General features: G+C 39.5%; 1 pseudogene; it reads left to right on the top strand.

The window, feature by feature from the left end:
* The first annotated feature begins 699 nt into the window (after positions 1-699).
* On the top strand, positions 700-27,970 carry LOC139445883 (uncharacterized; annotated as a pseudogene).

Genomic DNA, 27,970 nt, shown 5'->3' with positions numbered 1-27,970 from the left:
TTGACCATCAGCTGAAATATTCCTGATGTTAAACTTGAGGTAAGCAACATGGGTTGCTTGGCAACGGTAGTTGCAGGGCAGCAGGCGCTGCATTGGTAAGCAACATGGGTTGCTTGGCAACGCTTGTTGCAGGGCAGCGGTTGCTGCAGTCGGGGTTGCTTAACAGGGGTTAAGCTCATTTCTGCAGTCCACCAGTACCTCCACATCCGCGACCATTTCATCGCTCACTTGCGTGTTTTGTATCTGTGCTTAGTATTCAAACACTAACTGTTGCCATAAATCATTTTCAAAAAATGAAAATGCAAGCTATATCAGATACAATGGGGTTTTTTCATCAAATTCGGCACTACCTCGAAGATATAATCAGAAAACGTAACGGGCAGTTTTCTGAATTGAACAAGTTAAATCACGATACATTGAGTTGTCAAAAGAAAGGAAAACACACAGACAAAGCCGTATTAGTTTACCTTAAACAGATGTAAATGATATCACCGAATTCCCCCTACTGCACTCCCAACTGTCTGTCAACCTGACAACGCGGCCTCGTCCCACGAGACACAGGCACACAGCCAATCCAAACCGGATTATCAAACGGGTATGAGTTACAGGTACATGTTACTTCCTGGTTGAGGGCATGCGTTTAAGCGTCACGAATGACACCCAAATATATTTAATCTATGACAACAAGAGACAAAGAACATGGATATTACACGACTTTTCCTTGGGGCCCTCATTATCGGAATTGTCCAGTTCGAGGAGACATGTTCGAGCGGAGGGAGACATGACCCGTTACGACAGTGAATGTGCTCCCAAGAACTGCAGCCAATCTGTAAGTACTGCACAATATCAAGTCGCAGTTAACAACAACGATAATTTAAATTCTTGAGATATATATATCTTTTTTTTTGACAAAACGTTATTTAAATGAGAATTGTATTAACGTCAATTGCGTGTGTTGCTGTTTGGCAGACTTAAGTTAAGTCTTCTTTAGATGTTTTATTGTCTTGATGCTGTCAGCTATTAATAATTAGGTCAGGCGTTACAGCGTAGAGCGTACAAGTGCAACATTTGGAACGGGGACATTTCTTTAAGTTTATATATGAAATGTATTTCTATATAAAATGTATGAAATATTAGCACATGCTCGCATAGGTAAGCTTCTTTTTCCAGAATGGATTTGGTAAGTGGATTTTTTAAAACTATTTCTTAAAGTTTTCAAATTTTATTAAAGTAAACTGGAATCAATGTACCAGGCAGGGGAAAACATGATAGAAGATTTGTCAGAGTTCATTTTGGTAAATCTGTTTTAGAAATAACAGGTTCAAAATTACAAATGAAAAAATAAAAAACAATTATGTTGTTTATGAGAAAAGTTAGCCGTTAAGTGAGTCAGCTAATGATTATTGCTTAATGTTGTATCAGCAATCTTATTCATGGCGAAACTGAGTGAATGTTTTCTGTAGGGTATGCTCTGAAAGCAACATTTTTTTCAAATTCTAATATATGTTATATGTTTACTGAGACAAATCATATGTCTACTCTATCCCTAAAGAATTAAATATCTAGCCTTAACCCAAATAATTAAATATCTAACCCAAATAATTGAATATCCAACCCCAAATAAAAGTATAGCGACATGTATGTGTGTGTTTGTGTGGCTGCTTGTACTAGTCCGGACCGATGCCGATTTATAGTGCTAGCTCACTGAGATACCATGCCGCAGTTTAACATGAATACCCCACTCAGCCACAGTATACTGACTCTGAGCCGACCAGTCCTTGTATAAGCCCCTTAATGCCGAGCGCCAGACAGGGTAACAACAAGTACCATCTTTTAACCTCTTTTGGTATGACACGGCCGGGGATCAAACCCCAAACCTTCCGCTCTCCGGGCGTACGCTCTACCACTAGACTACGGAGACAGTGTTCATGTTGTCACTCTTAAATGCCAAGGGCACCCCTAAACATGATTTTGAAAACTCTGTGGCTCACTTTAGAACCAATACATTTCTATGTCTCATAACATTTTGCACTTTTTGTCATGTACTTGTAATCTGTCAACCTGAATAAACTTTAAAATATTGCCATGAGGTTCTCTCCTGAGCTCGTGGTTTTACATTTTCAAACAAAAGGAAGGAGAAGTGTTTTATCGAACTTATGAACCACCTAAATGTGGGAAATTCCAGAAAAAATACAAAACACCGGGATACCTCATAGTGAAACAATTCAGTCTATCTTGGTATGAAGGGAATTAAACCAAAGTTTGCGAGAGAAAGACCATGTGCAGCATGCATACATTTGAAGTCATGACATGTAAGATTGAAACACTATAGAACACTATATGTGAGGTTGCAGGTTCAGTTCTAGTCATCCATAATGAAAAAGTTTCATTTCATGTCTTTAATATTAGAACACTAGACGTTTGAAACACCAAGTCCACACTTTACTTCACAACTCATCAGGTTTTACTAAAAAAAAGTAAAACCTCATACCAGGTCTTACTAGGAAAAAGTTAAACCTCATACCAAGGATGAGGTCTTACTAGGAAAACGTAAAACCTCCCAAGAGGCTAATAGGAGAGGAAGACACCTGCAATAAAATAGGCAAATGTGACAGTAGGTGTTTATAATAGTGATGTTGACATGACTGAATCAAGGAGGAAGTCATCTTACACAGACACATCATTAAGGCACGTCATTCTATGGCAACAAACATTGTCTTTTTCTCAATTTATAATTTGGGTTGGTTGGTTTGTTCTTTAGTGCCGCACCTAGCAATATTCCAGCTATATGACGGCGGTCTGTAAAAAATTGAGTCTGGACCAGACAATCCAGTGATTAATATCATGAGCATCGATCCACGCAATTGGGATCGATGACATGCATCAACCAAGTCAGCGAGCCTGACCACCCGATCCCGTTAGTCGCCTTTTACGACAAGCATAGTCACCTTTTACGACAAGCATAGTCACCTTTTACGGCAAGCATAAGTTGCTGAAGACCGATTCTACCCGGAATCTTCACGGGTCTTTATAATTTGGGAAATAATGGGTTGGTAAGAGGGAAAAATGGAACAAAGAGCCAAGTGTCATCTGAATATTTTCTAGTTTAAGTTAATCTTATCTCATCATTGAACCTGTTTCAGTTGAATATATAGTGTGCACCTTTTTGTGTTGAAAAAACAAGTTTGTATTCTGCATAGTGCTGTAAGGCAGGACATGCATACCTTTTTTGTGAACTTCAGTTTTCATCACTGATTTTTCAGTGATCCATTCATATATTTCTCCCTGCTATTTCGCCATTTACACCCAATGGAATCTGTTTTGCTAGGTAATCTAGACTGGTTATTCTCAGACATTGACATTTTATATTTTCAGAAGATTTTATTTTTAGCCATTTTCCATTTTTTTCCAGGTCTGTAGAATTGCTAAACCAGTTACAAATGTTGTCTAAATATTCACTTCAAACTGTATTTACAGGATCGATGTAAAAACACTCAGTTTTATTTCCTTGTCAGAAATCACCCATTCCTACAGTTTCCTTATCTCCTATCAAATGTATTGGTCAGGGGTGTGTTCTGGAAGTGAAAATTTGTCACGATTAAGGAAGAGTATTCCAAGTTAAAATGTATTGCAATAAAATGCAGTATGCAATGGCTGTATTGCTATTTGATTTGGAAACAAGAGGACAGGTCCTTTGACTGGGATCCCGTCTACTTACCATATTTCCTCTATTAGACACCCATGGCTGTCTATTAATTTCACACAAGCTGTTGGCGTCTATTAGCATTCGTCATCTATTCAGTTTAATGCTGACACAGTGACAATTTCGTGACTTACAGAATCTCAAGTTCTACAGTCATGTCGGATACAATCCAAAATTTTGACTTGAACCATATGTTCCTGTGTCATTTCAGTGAACAGTTGACTTGCCTTTGCATGTGTTTGTGATGGGTACCACCGGCAGGACAGGATCGGCTCACCTTTTGGTGAAAACCTGGTATCATCACTCGTGATCCATAAGCACAGGCTTATGTTATTGTCAGAGTCATACAATGGACTTTTTATTTTTTTTATCATAATGGAAAGGTTTTGCCTAAATGCCCCAAATCAGAAGCAATTGTCAAACCAAATTCTCATATTGCATTTAAAACTTTCCCAATTCATGTTGTAGTAGTTACTACCAAGGACAACTAATGTGGCTCCGTACAGCTGACTTGTATGTCACTGCCAATTAAGTGGATCAAAGGCGCTTTTAGGCATAGTTTTACACATTGTATAGAATACAGGTACCATCTAATCTGGGAAAATATGAATATAAAATATGATTTTGTTCTCTTTTTGCCTGCCAAGGGCACTTAGTTTGGAAGCCTAGATACCCCCCCCCCCCCCCCCCCCCCCCCCCCGTATCAGGAAGATTTCAAGGAGGTGTGCGTATCACGTATCTGTTCCTCTTCTTATTAACCAGCTGCAGGTTAGCTTCTGAATACATCATTGAGATATAAATGTGATAAAAATAATACAGGTGGGAGGGACACTTGTATAAGTTATTTTGAAATTATTTTTCTCGAAACCTGCAGCTAGAATCATTCCTTTTATTGAAATGTCAGTGACATTATATATGATAACTGCTGATATAAGTTTCTAGTGTGTTTGGACTTATCCTTCTTTCTGATGTGTTTGGACTTATCCTTCTTTCTGGTGTGTTTGGACTTATCCTTCTTTATATAAACATACCTTGTGATTATGTAGATTTTATGAAGCCAGCCATAGATGTTTAAGGCTGGGACGAGTCCATATTTACTACCCGGGTACCAAACACCCTATTATTCGACCCTACCTGGGTACCCGTTGTTGGTCTGAAGAGTTGGGTACACAATTTCTTGGACCGCAGCCCTGGTAAAAACTATTTAGAATGTTCTGGTCATGCATACACTGGAGTTGACTAAAGCTTTGTCTCTATTCAAACATATAAAAGTCAGAAGCAATGCGTGCATAGTCAGAAAGAAATTGAACAATAGTGATTTGCAGTGTAACAATGGAGTTATGGGTAAATTTAGTACATAAACAATATATGATGTGACTAACCATGGGTCCGGGTAGTCCTGTGGGTACCCGGGTCCTATTCAATACCCACCCGAGCCAGGTACCAAGTTACTCGTCTCTGCCCAAATAGATGTACTTTAAAATAATCTATTTCTGCCTCTTGGCACATTTAAATCCCATATTACACTCTGTGACACACGTGACAAAAATACACTTCTATCCTATGAACTGTATGGAGGTGTATATCAAGAGACCTAAAACTAGTCTGATTACTTGTTTCGGGATGTAGGTCTTCTGACGGTCTGTCCATGGAAGATCAACATCATCGTTCGGCCTTATGACCTGAAAACAAACCTTTTTGTGATGTAAAGATATAAATATCCATCAAAGCCAGAGAATAACCAGTCTTGATTATCCACCGAAACAGATTCCATTGGGAAGAAAAGGCAAAGTAATGGTGAACATTATAGGAATGGATCGCTGAAAATCAGTGTTAACTCTACTGGTAGCTCCAGGCACTGACACAAATTGCACGAAGAAAGTAAGTGTTGGTTGTCTGATACCGCACAGCAGTACTCAGTAAATCCTTCTGTCACATTTCAGATCCTGTTTGGGTACAATAACATCCTTGTTCAGGTCGAGAAGTACAGACCAAACGTGGTCACATTTTCAACAAATAAACTAACAACTATTGGCCAACTCAGTGTGTAGTCGCCACTGGGATGTAGAGTGTTGAAGATAAGATTAATGTTTCACAATTAGAAATCCAAGGTCTTTCAGGGTATGAAACTCCCAAAAATTTCAGCCAGACCACAGGACTGGCTAGCTGAAATACTTGCCAGCCCTGACCAAAACCTGCCTGCCCACTATAATCATATGTTTCTCAGGATAATTTAATTAAAACTTTAAATCGAATTCATTGAACATGAAGTAATGCAAGAAAAGAAATAGCAAACACTTTTTAGGTTAGATTTGTATTTAATATACTAGAATACATCATGTAAATAATGCTTATCATCGGGAAATATTTAGAATATTTTTACATATGAAATATAACCCGACCGTCGGGCAGGGGGATTTGAAAATCTGGCAGCCCGAGTTGAAATCAACCCATCTCGGACGGTCGGGCAGGCAGGTATTTCGAACACTGGGTCTTTGTACTGTTAAATGCTTCTTGCAAACATTATGATGATGTTGAAACAGTGGGGAAAACCGGTGCTTACTGGTAACAGATCAGATCCGGTGTCATCCCAAGGTATTCAGTTCTGTAATGGTAAGTGAGCTAATTGAATAGTGACAGCTGATGGATCGGCCTCACCAACAGAAAGTTAGTGCTGTCAGGGGTCTTTAAAATATGAGTGCATCACATTACTTTGTTTGCAAGGATACATGTTTATGTATTAAAGAAAGAGTGCGTCACATGATATATATGGGTTTCAGCTCCTGTGTTCTATGTACACATCGTTTCAAAGCTAGTTCTTTCCCCTTCATCAAGCATGACGAATGATACAAATCCAGCTGTGTTCACAGACAAGAGAAGCGTTCAGCATGAATACCCATTGTACCATTCTATATCTGGAATCAACTTGTCCGCGTATTCAGGGACCAACCCATCCCACAAACTGATGTTTGCAATGATTGTGCTTTGTGCAACACCAAAAAGTTGTTTTCTGGAAACAGCTGAAGGCTGTTGTCACTTTGTGGAATGGACCACGAAGCGGTTGTTAAGCATATGAAATGTATCTTCACAATAACATCCCAATCATTGCAGGTAACAATACATTAAAACATGGCTCACCAAAATAGAATAATGGAAGTTAAATTACATTTGTTCATACCATCAAAAGATAATATTCATTTTCGTACTGTTTTACAACCCATGAAGATCTGGGTAGAGAATTGGCCTTCAGCAACCCATGCTTGCCGTTAGAGGTAACTATGCTTGTCATAAGAGGCGACTAACAGGATTGGGTGGTCAGTTCGTTGACTTGGTTGATGCATGTCATTGATCACAATTGCGTGATATGAATCACTGGATTGTCTGGTCCAGATTTGACTATTTACAGACCGCTGTCATATAGCTGAAATATTGCTGAGTGCTGCGTTAAACAAACAAACAAATAAATCATACCGTTATGTATGTCCACCCTATATGTATTTATCCATATATCATTTTGTATTTGATACCTAAGTTTTGATTTGATACTCCATTTTGGTCAAATTTAATGTGTTGTATCCAACATTTGGTCACTCTGCCTTATATACCTATATAACCCTATATAGAATTAGGTTCTGGACAACCAGAAGTAAATCAGTAATCTGCTCATCTCCCAAACCGGGGTTTTGAAATGGGTCACTTCTTATTCTAGGTTTTGGGAACTGAGTCACTTCAAAGCCTGCTTTGAGGTTTTACATTTCAATTGTGAGACCTTGGTTTTACAATTGACATTTTGTAAATTGCCCTTTGATATGAATGTAATGTTGATTTTTGATTGGTTAAAAGTCACAATTTTATTTATGTTAAAATTTCATGACATGAATCGAACCTGCAACCTCACATATTGTGTTAAGTTTTGTAACCCACTGTGCCATATTTTAATATGTCATAACTTCAGTTGGTTCATGCTGCACACAGAGTTTTGTTTCACTATATGGTATCTCAGTATTTTCTTAATTTTCTGGTATTTCTTGCATTTAGACAGTTCATAAGTTGGATAAAACCCAACTCCTCGGTTGTGAGCCCTAAAGCGCCCTGAAAAGCCCTCAGACTTTTCCTTCTCTCGCGGTTTTACATTTTCAACCCAAAACGAGGAGTTGTGTTTTATCCTTTACATAGCCATTCACAGCTCTATTGATGAAGAATCAGCTTCTGAAATAATTGTTTCTTTATTTGTTTTTCAGGCACTTGCTCCTCTTCCATACTTCCCCTGTCAGATCGGACATAAAGATGGTGAGCTTTTTTGTCTCTCAATACAAATTAAATGTACCATACGTGATTTGTTACTCACATTTCAGTGGTTATTTCATCTCGGTTCTTATCAGCATATTATGTCATTCTAAGCAACATTTAGAATTTATTGCCATTGTTATTCCTCGAAAAAATATTCTTTTTACCACATTATTTCAAATTCAGGAAGCATTTTGCTGTTAATGTTTTTCTTCTTGAAATTGAAGAGGAAAAATGGTCTTCGTTTTGCTAATCTGCAGTTCTAGCGAAAGGCAGTACACACCAGCCCAAGCAGCATGGTGCATTTGAGCCTCTTTTATAAACGTCAGATGCTGATGGAGGCAGACATTCTATTCGTGCAATGTTTGTCTTGAAAGTAATAACAATGTCTTTTCAAAATAAGCCACATTTGCAGGATACAGAGAGGCAAATTTGTTTCTTTAAATTCTTGAAACTGACCGCCTCTGTGGTCTAGTGGTAGAGCGTCCAACCAGAGAGTGGAAGGTCCGGGGTTTGATCCCCAGTCACGTCATACCAAATGACGTTAAAAGTTGGTACTTGTTGTTACCCTGTCTGGCATTCGGCATTAAGGGTTAAAACAAGGACTGGTCGGCTTGGAGTATACTGTGTCTGAGTGGGGTATTCATGTTAAACTGTGGCATGGTATCTCAGTGAGCTAGCACTATAAATCGGCATCAGTCCAGGCTAGTACAAGCAGACACACGCACGCACGGACGCACGCACACACACTCACACACACATACACACACACACACACACACACACACACACACACACACACACACACACACGCACATGCACAAGCAAGTCGCTATATATAAGTGTAATAGTCCTAAACACGACGTTAAACCCAATTTCATCTCACCTCACCTTGAAACTGACAGCATCTTTCTGGAAAGTATCAATGACCAGCAATTAACCAGCTTGCAGGATACAGAAAGAAGCACATTTTTTTTTATAAATTAACCCCATTTTCCCCGATAAAAAGCCAGATTCCATGATGCAGAGAGGCAATTTTCTTATTTCATATTCTTAGCATGAATACCCATTGTAACATTCTATATCCTGAATCAACTTCGAGTTTTCAGGGCCCATCCCACAAAGCAAACATAGCCAATTAGCCAGCTTGTAGGATATAGAGAGAGGATCAGTTTTTGTGATTTGCTTTTCTTGAAATAAACTGCGCTTTCCTGGAAAAAGCCTCTTTGATATAGACAGTGGCAAACTTCCCTTTTCCCTGTAATGTAAGTCGTGCAGTCAATGTGAGCATGAAAGTCATGTGAAAAATGTCAATGTACCTGCTTGCATGAATAAAATGACACATTATTATCTTATCATACTGGAGTTCATTGTCATTTCAGGTTCTTAAAAACCTGGAAGCAGGGCGGTTAGGTTGCCTAGTGGTTAAAGTGTTCGCCCGTCATGCCGAAGACCCTTGTTCGATACCCGACATGGGTACATTGTGTGATATATTGCTAATATTGCTGGAATATTGCTAAATGAGGCGTAAAACCCAACTCACTCACTCACTATTTGTTGTCTCTGGTTCATTCTGGAAGCAGTGACATGAATCAGGCGACAAAGCTCACATTGTTTTACCGATCGGATCATGCGTACCGTTAAGTTGACTGAAGCTTTATCTTTACTTTTGCATCGTCAGAAAGAAATGCGAACATTAGCGACTTATAGTGTAACCACTGAGCTACAGTGAGTTTTGGTCATCAAACAATATATCATGTGACTAACCACGGGTCCGAGTAGTCCTGTTGGTACCTTGATCCTACTCAAGATCACCCCGACCCGACCCGAGTATCCGAGTTACCCAGCCCAGCCCTAATTAGAGTTAGTATTTTCACTGGGTACCGTGTCAAGTCTGGTCACTGCTTCTTGCCACTAATACGCAGACAGTTATGACATTTACCAACCATACATGAGGGTTCTTTAATCTTTGCATCCTTGTCAAGGTATCTTGTCAGTGTAGGCAAAACACTGTTCCTCCATGAAGCGAAAATGTCAACTGAAGTAAGATCATTTGTCTTGAAATTTCCATTATCTGAAAGAAGACATCTTGCAGGATGCAAGATTGGCAAATGGATTGACAACGGTATAAGGATCTTTACCAAAACGTCGCCTTTACAGTATTTAAAGAAGTTATTATCTAAAATTGTGTCTACTTTGTTCACGCAAATGGAGATGAATAGGAGCCTTATTATCAGACATTATGGCTAATGAATTTAAGTGAGGTGCGATACGATGAACGTGATATGATTCATTTAACGTGACCTTTATTTGAATATTAGTTGGTCTGATAAAGTGTCGATTGTTTCAGAGTGCAACAACATCAGTAAGCAGTACAACAACTCCCCGTCCGTGGCGTTCCACAGTTTTGCGTTACTGGCAACCATCGGTACCTATCTGCGTGGTGAAAACCCAAGTCTTACATACTCATTTAAGACACCACATGGAGGTAAGCTGTAGAAAGTAGTACCTTTTCATTGAGGCCAGGTCAATTAAATAACTTCTTTTTCAGATTTGTATCCCTGAAGGCAGAAGGAAAAAGTATTATGTAAAATGTGACAGCCATATTGAAAATCAGATTTGAACCTCTTAGGCAAATTCAGATGTCGTAATTAGTATGAAACAAGCATGTGCAGTATCAGCTTTATTGATCAAGTGGTTTCTGAGAAAAGAATGTTCACAGCGAAATATGCATTTTGGAAGATTTAGGAGCATGGTCAAAGTGCAATGGTCCAATGAAGGTCAAAATTTAAAAATGGAGCATAATGTTTTGAGCCTCACAACTAACTACATATGTACCACATTTCATTTTGTTTGGGACCAAAATGACGAAGTTATGGTCATAAAAAGTTTCAGATTTATGTATGGTCAAATGAGTCCCCCTACTAACTACGCATATACCAAATTATTACGTTTTGAACTAAAATGACTGAGTAATGGCCAATAACAGATATACTTTAAGTTGAGCTAAAAACAAATTTGACCTGGGTATTTTACCCTAAATAATGTGTTTGGCTCCACTTTTAAGAGAAAAAATTGTTTGTCTTGAAGCCATAACCATAAGATAATTAATCTGAAACAAAAAACAAAACAAAATTGGCTACTTTCATTAGGGGCATAGGTGGCCCAGCTGTCTCTACAGAGTTGTGTCCCTTAGGTGTGCTAGAAACCTGTGATTTCAGGTTTGAATCCCAGATTCACCCTGAATCTGAAACACATGCAGATAACATGACAGTATTTTAAATGACTGGGCAGTGTTTGTTAAAGTTGGTGAAAAGATGGGCTCTTCAGCATGTTCAGTGAGGGTTTGTTTAAAGAAGGAGGTGGGTCATTCTTAAAAATCTGCATCCTCTACATCTCCAGGAGACCCGTAAAGATCCGTGGTAGAATAGGTCTTAAGCAAAGTCGCCTTTTGCGGCAAGCATGGGTTGCTGAAGTGCCCATCTTTTCACCAACTTTAACAAACACTGCCCAGTCGTTTAAAAAACTGTCATGTTAGCTGCATGTGTTTGCTGGCCGCAAAAGGCGACTATGCTTGGTGTAAGAGGCAACTAATGGGATCGGGTGGTCAGACTCGCTTACTGGGTTGATGCATGTCCAGTGATGCATGTTATCATATCTCAATTGTATCTATCAATACTCATGATGTCACTCACTGGATCATCTGGTTCCAGACTCAATAACTTACAGACCGCTGTCATATAGCTCTCAAAACTCTTTTGGATGAAAAAGATGTCTTTGTGTCCATTAAAACCAGCAGTGGAAAAACTGGTACCAGTAACTTATTAGAATACAACACTAGAGTGAGTGAGTGAGTTGGGTTTAATGCCACAAACAAACAAACAAACAAACAAACAAACAAAAGTATATTTATTAAAGAAATTGTGATCCATAAATTATGTCTTCTTTGTCATCGGTTTTTAACGGTTTATTCTTGATGGTATGAACTGGATTCTACATGGTGCCTGATGTCGTCTTGGTGTTTTCAGGGATTGAAGCTTTAAGGACAAAGGCTGTGCTTGTGGATTTCAGCTGTCCACTGGGTCAAGATGACTACTACAAGAAAAACCCAATATGTCGCGTGTTTGACTTCAGTTCTGCCACACTTGTACAGAATGCGCCAGTGAGTACTCCAGCGTGTGGTGTGTGTTTCAAGTAGGTGAAACGATACAGCAAGGTCACGATACGATAGTATCACGATAAATGGGTGACAATAGGATTCATATCACATTACGCATGTTTACCTCAAATCGCATGGAAACTTTTTGATATTAAACATGTTTAATATTTGAATGAAGGTTCAAGGAAAAGCAAGCTGTGGAGATAGTATCGTGTATACTCGTATCGTCACATGAAAACTCATGATGCACCAGTGCACCAATGTATTGTTTCACCTCTACTTTCAAGTCTTCAAGTTGGAAAAATCAGCCATTTTACTTAATGTTAAAGTTAAGCCCTTCTTTTGTACTTAAACATGTTATAAGTCTTGAAAGTGTTTGAAAGAAGATATGTTAGTTATCGACTCTTTGAACATGTCTTATAATCTTCATACCATCAATAAGGTTTTCCGTAACTTAGAAATTGTACATTTCAAGTGGGCCGAAAGGGCCCCTATCCATAATGTAAAAAAAAATACCATAACAGGTACACAGGACACCAGTACTTCACATATTTTCACTGTGGAATAAATGTTGCCTTGTCCATAAATGATACATACCCTTAAAACATTGTGGTTGTCAAAACCCATAGGAATAAATCTCCTTCTAGACGATTTAGGGGCGGTGGGTAGCTTAGTGGATTAAGCATTCTCTCTCCAAACCAAAGGCCTGGGTTCAATTCCCCACATGGGTACAATGTGTGCAAGTTATTTCTGGTGTCCCTTCGTCATGATATTGCTGGAAAATTGCTGAAAGCGGTGTAATCTCTCACGAACAAACGACCAAATGATTTCAATCTTAAATATATTTGAGGGGCGGTCGGGTAGCCTTGTGGTTAAAGCGTTTGCTCATCACGCCGAAGATCCGGGTTCGATTCCAGACATGGGTACAATGTGTGAAGCCAATTTCTGGTGTCCCCCGCCGTGATGTTGCTGGAATATTGTTAAAAGCAGTGTAAAACCATACTCACTCACTAATTATATTTGAAGCCAAAATCTCTGGGCTGTCAACTGAAGCTTCAAAGTACATGCAGATATTCCATGTTGATTGTTTCTAGCATTTGCTGAGATCATATATCACAGTGACTTCCCTCATTCAGTTGATACTGCTTCTTGGATCTCATATTACAGTCAATTAAAGCGCAGCTGTCAACATGTTTGATAAGCATGAGTGCCACCTGGGTCTATTGTTCCCATATCTCTTATATCTGACACTCACTGTAGAGAATTCAACGTAAGTTATTCAACGAGTAAGGTTGCTTTAACACTGCTAAACCGTATTTCAGTTATATCACAGTGTGTGGGCTTCATGTATGTAGGAGGAAAGCCGCCATGAAGATCCTCGTTAGAATTGGTCTTCAGTAACCCATGCTTGCCGTAAGAGGCGGATAACGGGATTGGGTGGGACCGTATTTGCTATAATGGAAGATTTACAAAGGTGAGGGTGTGCATAGAAATTAGAACTTTTTTATGAGAGTTACAAGGCAGTTCTCTACTCCTTATGCACTGTTGTTTTCTGTAAAGAATCTGTAATATACACAAGTAATAATGTATTCGACGGAATAAGCGCCCCTCTCTAATAAGCGCCCACGGTGACATTTGCTAAGATATTGGCTAGTTTACAATCCCAATTAGCACCCCTTCCGATTGATCAATGTACACAAGACTTATTTATTCGCGTATAATAAGCACTCATGTGTTATAGGCGCCCTTAATTATGGGTAATTGAATTAAATATAAGCATAAATAACAATATTTATCTTTCAACTAGTCTAGTAAAGACCCCCTGTTTCTAATTTTGAGAGCGCTCTAGGTGCTTATTACGTCGAATACGGTATGGACTGTCATGTAGGGGGAAGGTATAAACACTACTGATAGATTGGCAAAGAAGTTGGTTCAGGGAGCACTTACTTTAGCAGGGTGCTTAAAACAGTTATAGCCACATGCAAGCAGCTTGTCCATTTTATGACCTAATCATAAACCAACACTGTTGTAATTTGTCTCAATTATGGATTCACTGACCCAAATAAAAAATACGAATTGAATTGATCTTTTTAGGTGAGTTTGGTTTAACACCGCTTTTAACAGTATTACAGTTATATCACGGCATGTCAGCTTAATGTGGGAGGAAAGCCCGAAGTGATGCAGGTCTCAGACGTTTACCACTTCGTTGAAACCCACGAGCACGGGTATGGTGCTGACAAACCTAAAAACATAATCAGCGTGAACCGGGATTTGAACCCACGATCATAGGTTTCTGGCGTGCCCAAGGGATGCAAATCTGCACAGCGAATCGCGTCGCCTGTGACGACTCGGCCACCCGTGCCCCCAGATCATTTTAAGAATTATACATCTAAGACCAGGATTACATAAGTCTTCCTCAAGCTAACACGCCATTATATTAGTGAAATACTGTTCAAACCTAACTCTCTCACTCTAAAGATGTTTGTTTGCACATCCGTTGCATTATTGATGGTTTAAAAAAGTAACAGTTTAGATAAAATGTAACCTTATTTTCTTAGCTTAACAAATAAAATAGTGTTCTTTAAATATCATTGGTAATTGATTGGTTTCACTTTCCAACAGAAGCATCATGCTTTTTATGGATAAATACTACACAAAACAACTTAAGGAACACACTATGGATACAGTTATCTGCCATGGCCATTTATCATTAAACTTGGTATGTACCTTCTCCAGGATCGGGCCCAACTCAGAAAAGGTTGTGGTCAAGATTAGTCATAGGTCAAGGTCAACATCAGATTTTGTAAAACATGGTTATGTTATGGTCCAATCACATCAAAATCAGATCTATATTCTTGCTGCCGCTAAACAACGATGTGAGGACGTCCCATTACAGGTCATGTCAGAACGACCTTTGACTGACAACTGAAATGACGTCGATATCTGCCAATTAGAAAGCAGCTTTCTCGAGCTTTATGGCACTTGTTTCAACCTGGCGACTTCCATTCCAGAAAACGCTTGAAAAATATGTTGACACAGTTCTTGATTAATTTTTTGAAAACTGAACAAACGAACATTCCGGAATGCCTAATATATGGTTTAGATTGTATGGCAGTGCTTCCCAAGTACTGTGCAACGCCTCCTCCTTTCAAATGTTTATCCCATGGAAGTAGCAACGCGTGGCGGTCTGACGTTGATTAATGAATAACCTGCATACGCGTTTATGCAAGGGGCCGACGTATGGTTCTCAGTAGGAAGTGACAACTTGGAGATGATGGCTTGTGGTATATACAGTTTTACTTTATACATGTAGATATACATACAAAAGACACTATGTGCCAGGTCAGCACATAGTGGTAGTGCTTGATGTCTAGGTGCCCCGGAGCACCCAGCTAGGCTAAGGGTAAGACTTTTCTATTCCCTTCTCTCAATCTCTCTGGACCAAGGCTTATATAGCCAAGGTCACCTGCCATTTAGTAAGTAATAAATATAAATATAAACAGTAATTCATCAGTGACATACTTGCACATCTCGTTCAGGATGGCAGACGGTCGATGTACACAAAAATGGGGATTAACAATTAGGATTAGCATCTTATAAATAACAGCAATTAAGTGTTTCAAGGCATTATAAATGTCATGGCTCCAGGGTAATGAGCCTTTGCAATTAAATGTTCTTCAGACAATGGGTGTCGTAAATCAGTCGCTATGACAGAAGCGAGAGAAAGATGATAATAGTGTCAGAATCAGTCGTACGGGCCGTAATTGTCGCTTGGAATACACTGTGTTAACATTTTCAAGGTTGCATGATTAGAAAACACATTCTGACTGTCACTTTCATGATCTGGTAAAAGACCCTTGATTGGTCGGATCAAAGGTCGTTCTGACGTGACCCGTGATGGGATGTCCACAGATCTTTGTTTGGCGATTACGAGAACTTAGATCTGATTTTAATGAGGTTGTGTTATGGTCAGTTTCTGATACCTCTAAAGGCACGGGACTTTATGCTGAAGTCAAGGTTAAGGTCAGCATTTAGGTTTTTGTGACATAAGGTTATATGTATATTATTGTAAGTTTGTGAGGCATCATTACCTCTACAGACATGTCTCTTTACAAATGCTACAACATGACACTTTGGTGCCTTGTCAGTCAAAGGTCAAGGTCATCTTTCAGAATATTACAAAATAGTTGTATCATTCATTGGCAGTTTCTGTTGCACTTTTACTTGTACTTAATTGTTGGCTCTTAAGAAGTTGTCTTTATTAAGGTCCAGGGTGTCGTTGTACAAAACAACCTTAGCACTACAACTGTTGTCAGTCTATGTTAAGGTATGGGAGTTACGATCACCTTATCGCTAAGAATGCTCTGTACACCATCACCCTGGTCTGAAAGTCATGTTTTTGGCCTGGAATTAGATGGTGATATTTTGGAACTTTAGAACAACCGTCCAGGCCCCATATAATGTCATTCCAAATAGAATAATTATGCTTCCTACCTCCACTCAGATCTGAGATTTCTGAGATCTGACACATCCCATCACAGGTCACATCAGAACTACCTTTCATCCACCCAATCATAGCACCATTTCCGTGATCGTGAAAGTGAAAGACCGAATGTGTTTTCTAAACATGTGGACCGCCTCCGTGGTCTAGTTATAGAGTGTCCGCCCGGAGAGCGGAAGGTCTGGGGTTCGATCCCCGACCGCGTCATACCAAAAGACGTTAAAAGATGGTACTTGTTGTTACCCTGTCTGGCGCTCGGCATTAAGGGGCTAAAACAAGGACTGGTCGCCTCGGAGTCAGTATACTGTGTCTGAGTGGGGTATTCATGTTAAACTGCGGCATGGTATCTCAGTGAGCTAGCACTATAAATCGGCATCAGTCCGGACTAGTACAAGCAGCCACACAAACACACACACGTACATGCACGTCGCTATATAAGTGCAATAATCTTGGACGCGACGTTAAACCCAATCTCACCTCGCCACCTCACCTCTAAACATGTGAACTTCAAAGTGGCATTCCGAATGACTGTTATTGGCTGTACAAAATACCAGACATCATCTATCTCTCATTTCAGTGGTACAGATATTTGAAATGGAAGAGACTTTCCTAACCCATGGGAAGTAACGCCATACAATCTCAGCCATTCCTGAATTTTCTTTTTCTCAGTTTTCAAATTTTGAATTGAAAATGTGGACAAAATATTTTTAGTAGTCTGGAATTTTAAAAACTAGTGGTGAAACGCTTGAGAAGGCTGCTTTCTGATTGGCCAATGTCTACTTCCTGTCAGTCATTTCATTGGTTGTCACAGGTCACGATAGGTCATTCTGACATGACCTGTAATGTTACGTCATCAGGTCTTTGTGAAGCAGTAGTGAGCACTAAGATATGATTTTGAAGATCACAGTAAATTTCTTTCAATCAACTCAAACTTATCATAAATATAAACATGAATTTATTTATTTTTATTACTGGTACCACAGAGGAAACTAGACATAATACCAATCTTCAGTCAACATGCTTAATGATGTTTTTTCATCGTGAGATCAGGTCTTTGCGTAGCAGTAGTCATAAGATCTGATTTTAAGGAGATTGGGTTTGAAAAAGAATTTAAACCAAAACATGCAAAGACGTTTTTGGATTGCTGGAAGCATAAAAGAAACCGGACATGTGGGTCAAGTTAGACATGCCTGATGCTGTTTGTTTCAGCGTGAGATCAAGTACAAGTGCCTGGTGGGCCTGAAGATCCGGAATAAAGTGACGCATACCTACCAGCTGAAGCTGACTTCACTCCCATCACAGGCAGAAACGTCATACACCCTCGTCATACACAGTGAGTTCATGTTGGTGGTAAAAAATCTTAGTTAGGAATTGACTACAGTTTTTGTTTGTTTGTTTGTTTGCATTTATGGAGAAACAAGCGTAAAAACAGGAGTGAACACAGTGTAAAATCTGCATCAGTTTTTATGCTTGTCCCTCCATAATCGCAAACAAAGAATTTACATATATATACATAATTTATATCCAGGGGCAACTGAGAGACTGAAAGAGGATTTTGATATTTTTTTTACCCCTCCCTTTTAAAAATGCTTGATCCGCCCTTGTTATGTTTGTAAGTTCAATCAGAACGTTTCGAGATTTCAGACTAACGGAAATCACTCAAACTTCCCCCTTGCATTCTCACTGAAGTAATTACAATATAATTAACAAACAGTTAACAACTGTTAACAATTAAGAAATTGACAAACAGGCAAAGTAATTTATCTGGGGGAATAGTTGCGAGTTCAACTCTATGCATGGTTGCACCCTGTGAAGATCCAGGTTAGAATAAGTCTTCAGCAACCCATGCTTGCCGTGAAAGGCGACAATTTTTTTAAGCTTGTCGTAAGAGGCTCCTAACAGGATTGGGTGGTCAGGCTCAATGATTTGGTTGATGCATGTCATCCTATCCCAATTGTGTGGATCGATGCTCATGATGCAAATCACTGGATTGTCTGGTCCAGACTCAATTATTTACAAACCGATGTCAACCAAGTCAACAAGCCTGAGTCGGTTCAGTGAATTATGAATTGGTGTCTTCAGTTTTTACATACTGCCACTGGATGCTGTGATGGCACTTGGTCATGTGCACAGCGCACAGGTCACAAATCCGGTAAAGTTGATCAATGTCGATCTCGGATAATAGTTGGATGGTTGACCACGTTCGGCAGCATTAGACAGTTTGACTCCTGAGATATCTAGTGCTTCAGTCCTGCCCCACACTGAAGCACATGTAGCACATGTTTGTTTGTTTTTTAGCAATATTCCAGCTATATGACAGCGGTCTGTAAATAATCATGTCTGGACTAGACAATTCAGTGGTTGACATCATGAGCATCAATCCATGCAATTGGGATATGATGACATGCAACACCCAAGTCAGCGAGCCTAACCACTCGACCCCTTTAGTCGCCTCTGTCTTGTCTCCTTAGGCAGGTGACTCTTTGAACATGCTTGAGTGTATGGAGGCTAGCGCAATATAAGTTCACGTTATCATTATTATTACCAGGTATCTGCTGTACCATGTAACAAGAAATGCTTCAAGAAGAAAAGTACTGAATTTCTATGGGAATAGCATAGTTTGTTTTGTTTGTTTGTTGTTTAACACTAAACTCAGCAATATTAAATCTATATGATGGCGGTCTGTTGATAATCAAGTCTACACCAGACAATTGACATCATGAACTTTGATCTACGCCATTGGGATACGATGGCATGCATCAACCAAGTCCGCGAGCCTGACCACCCGATCCCATTAGTTGCCTCTTACGACAAACATGGTTTGGTCAAGTCCAATTCTAACCCAGATCTTCACAGGGGCTACAGTATGGAGTAGCAGCGATAGCTGGTATCAACTATAAAGTAACAACACATTTGATTTTATGAATTGGGGGAATAGAAGTTAGAGGGAGAGAAAGTTGTAGTTTGGCTATGTTGTTAAGAGTATGTCCCTTATAAGAAAATAATTGTGATTGTTGATCAGGTGAGGCACGAGAAGACCCCAATTGTCGCGTGGTACTGGCGCTAGCCGCTATTCCAGCCCGGCAGAGCGTGCACGTTGTGTGGGAGAGACCGAAGCATGGAGCCAGGATTACTCACTATACTGTGTCACTGTACCAGAACAAGAAGCTTCTTAGTACCATTGAGGTGCATCCTATGTATAGGAATCGACCGACCATCTAATTATGTTGGGTGTTTGTCATTTTTTGTTGGAGACAGTGTCTTTTTATTGGCCATTGCGTCAACACATAGTTTTCTGTGAAAAGAAGAGAAAACATTGTGTTTTGTGTCCAATAATAATTTTGTATGTAAAAGTCAATATTTTATTTTCCTTATATCCCAGGCATGCATGCATAAACGCACAAAATATAAAATTGATCGAGTAAGTAATCTTTAATGCTTGATAAGAAGCTGAAATATTTGAATGTGTTTTATATTCTTATAATCTTTTGAAGCCAAATTGTAGCTTTGAGAGCAACTTTCTGGGATTTCTTAGGAAACTGACATACTAATCGTGAGAGTGATTTGAAGTCTTTTGATTGATTGACCAGAAATCCAAACAAGTACCAGTTCTCCCATTTGAAACCCGGTACTTGTTAAACAAAAATGTGATTTATGCTTGCTTAACATTGAATATTTTTGTCTGTTTATGCAGAAAGATTATGGATTTGAACAGCATGAATTTGGGAAACTCAAGCCTGGTTATTATATAGTCAAGGTAAGTTATCTCCCCCTCATTTGTCCTTGAAACATTGTTATATCCTCCCCAAATATGGGGATATAAACCTGGGGCAGATCTGACACCAGATCAGGATGTGGTGAATATTTTACCTAGTCAGGAAAAGTGGGTGACTATTTGTTCTTAATCTCTGCACACAATTCCTTTTATTCCCCCGGCATATATTGAGGGGGGATATATCATCATCTGGTCCGTCCGTCTGTCTGTCCGTATTTTGTTTCCGGGTAATAATTTGAAAACCGTGGAAGATTTTTCATCCAAACTTGGTACATGTATTAACCAGGGGCTGAAGTGGTGCATTTTGATATTTAGGAAGTTTTCCAAATTTATGTTTCCCTGTGGAAGCAAGTTAGATTTAGCTGAAACAGAGGTAGGTGTCGTTTCTGGAGTAGAAATAAAAAAACGTTCAACATGTTCCATCCAAAATTTGTACATGTACTAATCAGGGGCTGAAGTGGTGACTTTTGCAATTTAGGAAAAAAATATATTTTTACCTGTTTCCATGACAACAAGTTTGACTTTGATAGTGGTGTGATTGTCAGGACCATATCTCTAAAACTAATAGGTACTCTTTCATGAAACTGTGCACACACAAAGAGCAGGTAGTCAGCTGGTGCCTTTTGCTATATAGGGATCTTTAGAATTTATTATTTGTTCTGTTTCCATGCTGACATGGGTACAACGTGTGAAGCCCATTTCTGGTGTCCCCCGCCGTGATATTGCTGGAATATTGCTAAAAGCGGCGTAAAACCTTACTCACTCACTCACTCACTCTGTTTCCATGGCAACAAGCTTGACTTTGATTCTGTTTATATTGGTGTGTACCTGATATAGAAATACAAAGCTACAAATCACAATTCCATGGTATTGTTTTGATAGCTCAATAACTACTTAGGTGGTCTTACTCTACTGAGCATACAATATACAACTGCAGGAATCAAATCATTTAAGCAAACTCTGCATATCATTCAGTGAATTAGAACTTAGTATATGTGAGTTTTACTGATGACATCTTTAGTGAGTTATATATTTGGTCATTTGGTCTATTTTTTTCTATCTTGCCATGTTCTTTCATCTCAGAAAAATAGGTTGTGCAAGTGGTTTTCGATAATTGAATTTGTAAAACTTAAAGAAAACGTAATGCCAATGTAATTTCTTTTTCTAATTTTTTGATTTGTATATGTTTACATATATTGTATCCGTGATATGTTTCTATGGCAATCGTGTTGTTGACTGTTGTGCAGGTAGAACCAAAGACGGTGAATAACACAAGCCCCTGTGGACAGACGGTGTACAAGAACATTCAGCTGATATATTTTGGTGAGGACAGTGAGTCAGTCAGGTGGTTTTTAATGGAGTTAATAAGGGAGGAAGGTCACATGCACACACCATAAACATTTTCACTTAGGTGTGTTATGATTACAGACCAAGAATCCCAGTCTAGGATTCAACTCTGAAGTCCTTGCAGGTAGGGACAGCTCCAGAATTCCAAGTGGGGAATCGGGTTAGAATTGGTCCCGAGTTATCTTATGAGGTGACATAATAGATCAGGCTTGGTGTTGATTGAATGTCTTTGGAATATCTGTTCAATTATTTACTTCATTATTTACAGGCTGCCATTATATCAATCAGGGTGACCTTTTGTTCAAGGGCCAATTTCCTCGACTCTGTGCTGGAATTCAGTTAGAGCATTTCAGACCTGACGTTTCACATATATGCCCTTTTTGTTATCAAAGAAGTGTAAACACCTTAAAAAAGACATAAATAGTTGTATATTTCCATGGTAATTATATTTATTTCATTGGGAAAATATAACAACAGTAATCATAAATTAGAAATGGAAAAATGTTTTAAAAAATCTTATGTACAGTAGGGTCATTTCATCTGCTAACTGCAGAGCTCGTGTGCAGAGTTATGTTATAAAACTTATATGGTTTATGGAATATAACAACACTGGTGTTTTTTCGCCCTTCCATGTTTATCAAGGTCGCATTTTCAAGAGGCCAGCGTGCCTGTATATAGCTGAAACATTACTGAGTATGGTTTAAGCAACAAACAGGAAATCTTTGAGTTCTTTTCTTGTCTGAACGAAACAAAGTTATGACAATGATGTCTTTTGTTTATGGAATTGTTAGGGCCAAATTGATGTTGTCCAAGGGCTTCCATTGTGTCACCAGTAGAAAGCTATGTGTCAGTATCTTTGCCAATCATGATCAACTCGTGTTATTCCGGAACAAACCAAATAGCAACTCGTGCCCCTCTCTTGGCCATTTTTGCGACTGGGTTTCGTCTTAGCGCAAACAGGCATACCTAAAACACATTGTCAACTCGTTGCGTAATATTTTCCCACATATTATGTATATTTCAGATGCAATTTAAAGCACATCTGGACATGCAAAATTTTACAGTGTGATTGACACATTTAACTGTGTCTTGGACTCTTGGGTATAGTTTTAGATGCAAGGCATATGTAAAAATAAAAATTATTTCTGAGGGATTCTTTGACGAAGAGCTTGAAATCATACGCGCATTCTGATTGGTTTGTCGAATTTTGGCACAAAATATTCATCGATAGGGGGACGAGTCTTCTTGCAGGTTGCGGAAAGGGGCGATAGTGACGAATGTATCTTTGCGCCGCTTCAGCTAAATACTTTGTTACTCAGTGGTTTACGCTTGGTAATATGATCTCCGTTATTTGTCTTAAAGATACACCATCCCAAGGCCCCTCTACATAAGGACCAGCACTGAGTCTGTTAATGGATGTCATTTTGTAACTAGAAACTCCACAATCTCTGCTCAGATTCGAGCACATTCTGAACTTTGGAGGGTATAGTATAAATGTATTATCTATGATTTCTCCTAAGTTTGTTTACATCTCAAAATATTTAACAGTCCAAAGTATGCATCACCCAAGTGTCAGATGATCCTCAAAATTGGTTGTTGCTGCTTCTCCTCAGATCCCCCCATTAAACAAGAAGACTCTACGCTGAAGATACTTCTGGCGGCCATTAGCGGAACAGTTCTGGCCGTGATCCTTCTGATCGTCATCTGTTGGCATGGCCACGGTTGCATCAGACCAACACATGGTAAGTCACTTCTCAAGGCATCAAAACTACAAAATCAAGATGACAGTCAGGAAGCCATCTTTGATATTCAAAAGATAATTACTGAAAGGAAGATAAACAAGGCCACATCTGAATGTGTGAGTGAGTGAATAGAGTTTTACACCGCTTTTAGCAGTATTTTAGCAATATCATGGCAGTGGACACCTGAAATGGGTTTTATACATTGTGCTCATGTGAGGAATTGAACCGGGACATATGACGTGATGAGTGAATGCTTTAACTATGCGGCTGACAAGGTGATCAGCATACATCAGGCCTAAATATGGAGAACCTACGTCTTTTGAACAAAAAAACAAACCAGGTGTTCATAGTTGTTTGGACATATGTTTTATTAGGTCATCGCTGTACTCTCACCAAATACAGTCAAGTCCCGTTAATCCAACATGGTTGGTTGCATATGAATATGTCGGATTAACGAGAATGTCGGATAAACGAAATTAAGTAATATCAACGTTCATGATCGAAAATCGGACAACTACACATAGATAACGATACAAACACGTAATTTGAAAACAAAAATGAAATATTCATATTGTTATGTTACATTGTTAGTGGAATGTGTTTTCTAATCATGCAACCTCTAAAGCTCAACACAAAACTACTGTGTGACTTATGACCACGCAGTACGCTGATCACTGTCGGATTTAAGAGACTGATTTATGAGTGATTTCGGTAATTCGTTGCAAATTAGGTGTGTCGGAGTCGGAGTTCGAGACTGTCGGATTAATGGGTCTAAATAGGACTGCTCTAATCGGTTCCAATCATTAGTGTCGGATAAATCCGATTGTTGGATTAACGAGTGTAGGATTAACAAGAATTGACTGTATGTGTATTCAGATTCTAATTGAAATTTATGGGAGCCAGTGATGACCCAGCAGTTCAACCAAATCCACGATATCGTGAAGGGCGTTATCGCCGGGAATGACTGTATTCCAATATGTAGTACATCTCTATCATGTTAGACCTATAATCATTTCATTCAGAGTTGTCACTTGCTAATTTTGGATGACTTTTTACCAACAACAATACTAGCATCTTCATCAAATCATCTGGTGATTTGACAAAATGAGTACATTGCAAATGCAGTTACCACTTGAAGATCCCGGTTTAGAACTGGCCCCTAGTGACATTTGCTGGTCATAAGAGGCGACTTAATGGATTGAGTGGTCAGACTAGGTGACTTGGTTAATGGTGTGCCATTGTACACCAACAGCATGGATTGTTGCTCACAATATCAATCACTGGATTGTCTGGTCCAGTCTCAATTATTGACAGGCTGCTGTCATAAAGCTGGAATATTGCTGAGTGCAGCTTCACACAACAAACACACCTTATGACACATTATGAAAATATATGGATGTTATCACTCATTGTCCGTGTCGAATATTCTCTAAATATAGTTTCAGAAAATGGACGGATGTTATTGCTGAGTGCGAGCGATGTCCAGAGCCGAGTGAAGAAGCTGTCGTGTGTCCTGCGGCAGAACCTGCACGTCGACGTCCACTATGACCAGGATCAGTTGCAGCAGATCACAACAGGATCTGGACTGGCAAAATGGTTTGAAGACAAGGCAAAGGATTCCACCATCCTAGTTGTTTGCTCCCGGTTAGGAAAAGAAATATCGGAAAAGCATCAAAGGGACAGTTATTACTACCAGGCTCTGGAGCAGATTCGACACAATGCTGCATTATGTTCCCATGTATATTTTGTATGTTTCGATGAATGTCACAAGCATATGGAGGTCTTTTCAACTAATAAAAAACATACTGAGGTTGGGATGAAACCAAATTGTTTCAGCAACGCTTCAAGGGAGGACAATGTCTATGTTTTGCCGGGAGATTTTTCAAAGCTAGGACAGAAGCTGAGGAAACATGGGATGAATGAAAAATATAAGATGTCAGAAACTTGGAAAGATTTCTGTAAAGAAATAGTAAATCCTCAACCACAAAGAGTTATCAGAAGACAGACACCATCCATAGCAGATAGTGATGCATTATCTAGCATAACTGGAGAAACGCTTTTGAGGAGGTATGATTCTCAGCTTTCTTCAGTGGGTTCAACTTCAGATATGAATGATCCCCCCTATGTGGAAGTGGCACATGACCGAGAAGCGTCTGAACGGTCACTTCCGTTTGCCTCACCACATAAATCCCTTCATGATAAAAAGAACTGGAGACCTCAAACAAATCTCACGACTTTGAAAGAATCTTCAGATCTTGATAAGAGTTGTGTTACTTTGGTGAGTTCAGGTATAGCTTGTCACGGTCATGGTGACCTTGAATACCCAGGGCAGCCAGATCTGCCAAGTAATTGTGCACCCGACTCAAGTCCACAGAACTCAGTTGAGGCAATGTATGCTGAAGGAGAATACAGACAAGATCATTGTAACCCATCAAAAGCCCCACACCTTTATGATATGTATGAGATGGGAAATGCACATGGAAGAATAATGAATGTTGGTCACTGCAATGTGGACCCCCCACATCCTTATACAACTCCAGGCCAACATAGAATGGGGCCTGGGAAATGGGATGACAGTTTGTCAGGTCAAGCCTACCCTTACGGTCCTTATGGCAATCAGTCTTTCCATGACAGTGGACATTATGAAGACAGTGGACATTATGACGACAGTGGACAGTATAAAGTTTCAATGGATCACAACAGTTCTGCAGCATGTTATCATCTGCCTGGTCGGACCAAGATGTATCAACATCACAATCATCCTGGACAAACAGTTGTTGACACCCGAGGGCCTCCAGGAGGTTATATTTCCACCAACAAGGTTCTTCAGCGCCTTCCTATGGAACAACAACCAGATTGGTCCAGGGGCCATCCTGGCATGTCCGAGATGTCCTTTATCCCCAGGCAACTTTCATATCCTTATCAAGAATATACGGAGGAGTCTTTGTTTCAAGGGCAAAGTAGTCCATGGACAAAACAGTGTGTGAATAATCCACTACTTCAAAGACAGCCTGTTGTTCCTCATCCTTGTGATGAAGACTTGCAGGAAAGTGTACCATTATTAAATCCTTCCTCTGAATTCTATGATCCACATCCAGTGCACCCTCCAGTGGTTACGGAGAGACTTAGCTCAGGAAACGAGTGGGACGTATCCAATCTGGATTTCTGTCCACCTGATGTTCTTGGCGGAAGTGATGATGGATCTTTAACTTTTTGCATGGAGAAGGACGAATCAGCACAATTCGTCATCATACCGAAGTACCATGGCGCCATTGCAGACAACGGTCGACACTGTGTACTTGACAACAGTGGAGACAGACACAGACGCATCTCTGCTCCTGACATGGAACCAAAGTTGTCCAGAAACCCTGAGCTGAAAACTGACGGTACCTTAACACGAGATGAAGATGCTTGTGACCAGTTACAAGATCCCCATCCACACCGGAGCTCACTCGGTCAATCTCGCACTAACCAGGAAGCAGTGCAAGTGGAGGCGGAGGACATTGACCCTGTATCATGACAGGGTCAAGGGGGGCAAGACATGCAGCCCTTGTGTTAGAACTGTTGAGGTGCTAGCTTTTACGATCTGCATGTTGCCTCATTGAAATCACATCACATGTACTTCATATGTTTAAGTAGACTCCATAACTTCACCCATCAATACATACCACTGAAATGCAATGTGGTAGCGCCGCGTGTCTATTCAAAGTCACTGAATTATACTTTTTTATTGATAAAATACTAGTTTTGTTTATGTAACCCTCAGCCATCCTTACATGGTTTAATTCAAACTGTGTGTCATTTTAACATGTGCAAATTTCTGTTTACACAAAATTCATCTATTGATTGTGTTCAAATTATTTGTTGTGTTTCCTATGATACAGTGGTTATTTTTTATACTTTTCAAGAAGGTTGTGTTCAGCCATCCAAAGTATTACCTCACCTGACTGAAAATCGAGTGATCTTAGTTTTGGGGGCATTGTAAGGTTGTCTGTCATTAACATTCACATTTTTTACATATCCTCTGAAAAAACAAGGCCTGTGAAGCCGAAACTGTGTTTTAATAATCCTAGCTATGGTGTCTCTAAAAAGTGCTCACATCATTCCGATCCAATTTTATACATGGCTGTACCCGTGAAGATCCGGGTTAGAATCCAGGTCTTCAGCAACCCATGTTTGCCGTTAATGACAACTATGCATGTTGTAAGAGGCAACTGACGGGATCGGGTAGTCATGCTCACAGACTTGGTTGATGCATGTCATCGTATCCCAATTACGTCACTAGATTGTCTGGTCCAGACTCGATTATTTACAGACCGCCGTCATATAGCTGGAATATTGCTGAGTGCAGCATTAACAACAAACAAACAAAAAAACATTTAAAATGGCTGCCATGATGGCCATATTTTTGCCCACATATCAGGCATTTTTTGTTTCTGCCTGTATCGTTATTATC

Source organism: Haliotis cracherodii, unplaced genomic scaffold (assembly GCF_022045235.1).
Source record: "Haliotis cracherodii isolate W230 unplaced genomic scaffold, xgHalCrac1.p SCAF_6, whole genome shotgun sequence".
NCBI lineage: Eukaryota > Metazoa > Mollusca > Gastropoda > Lepetellida > Haliotidae > Haliotis > Haliotis cracherodii.
Note: the sequence above shows the minus strand (reverse complement) of the source record. Positions and strands in the feature narration are given on the sequence as shown.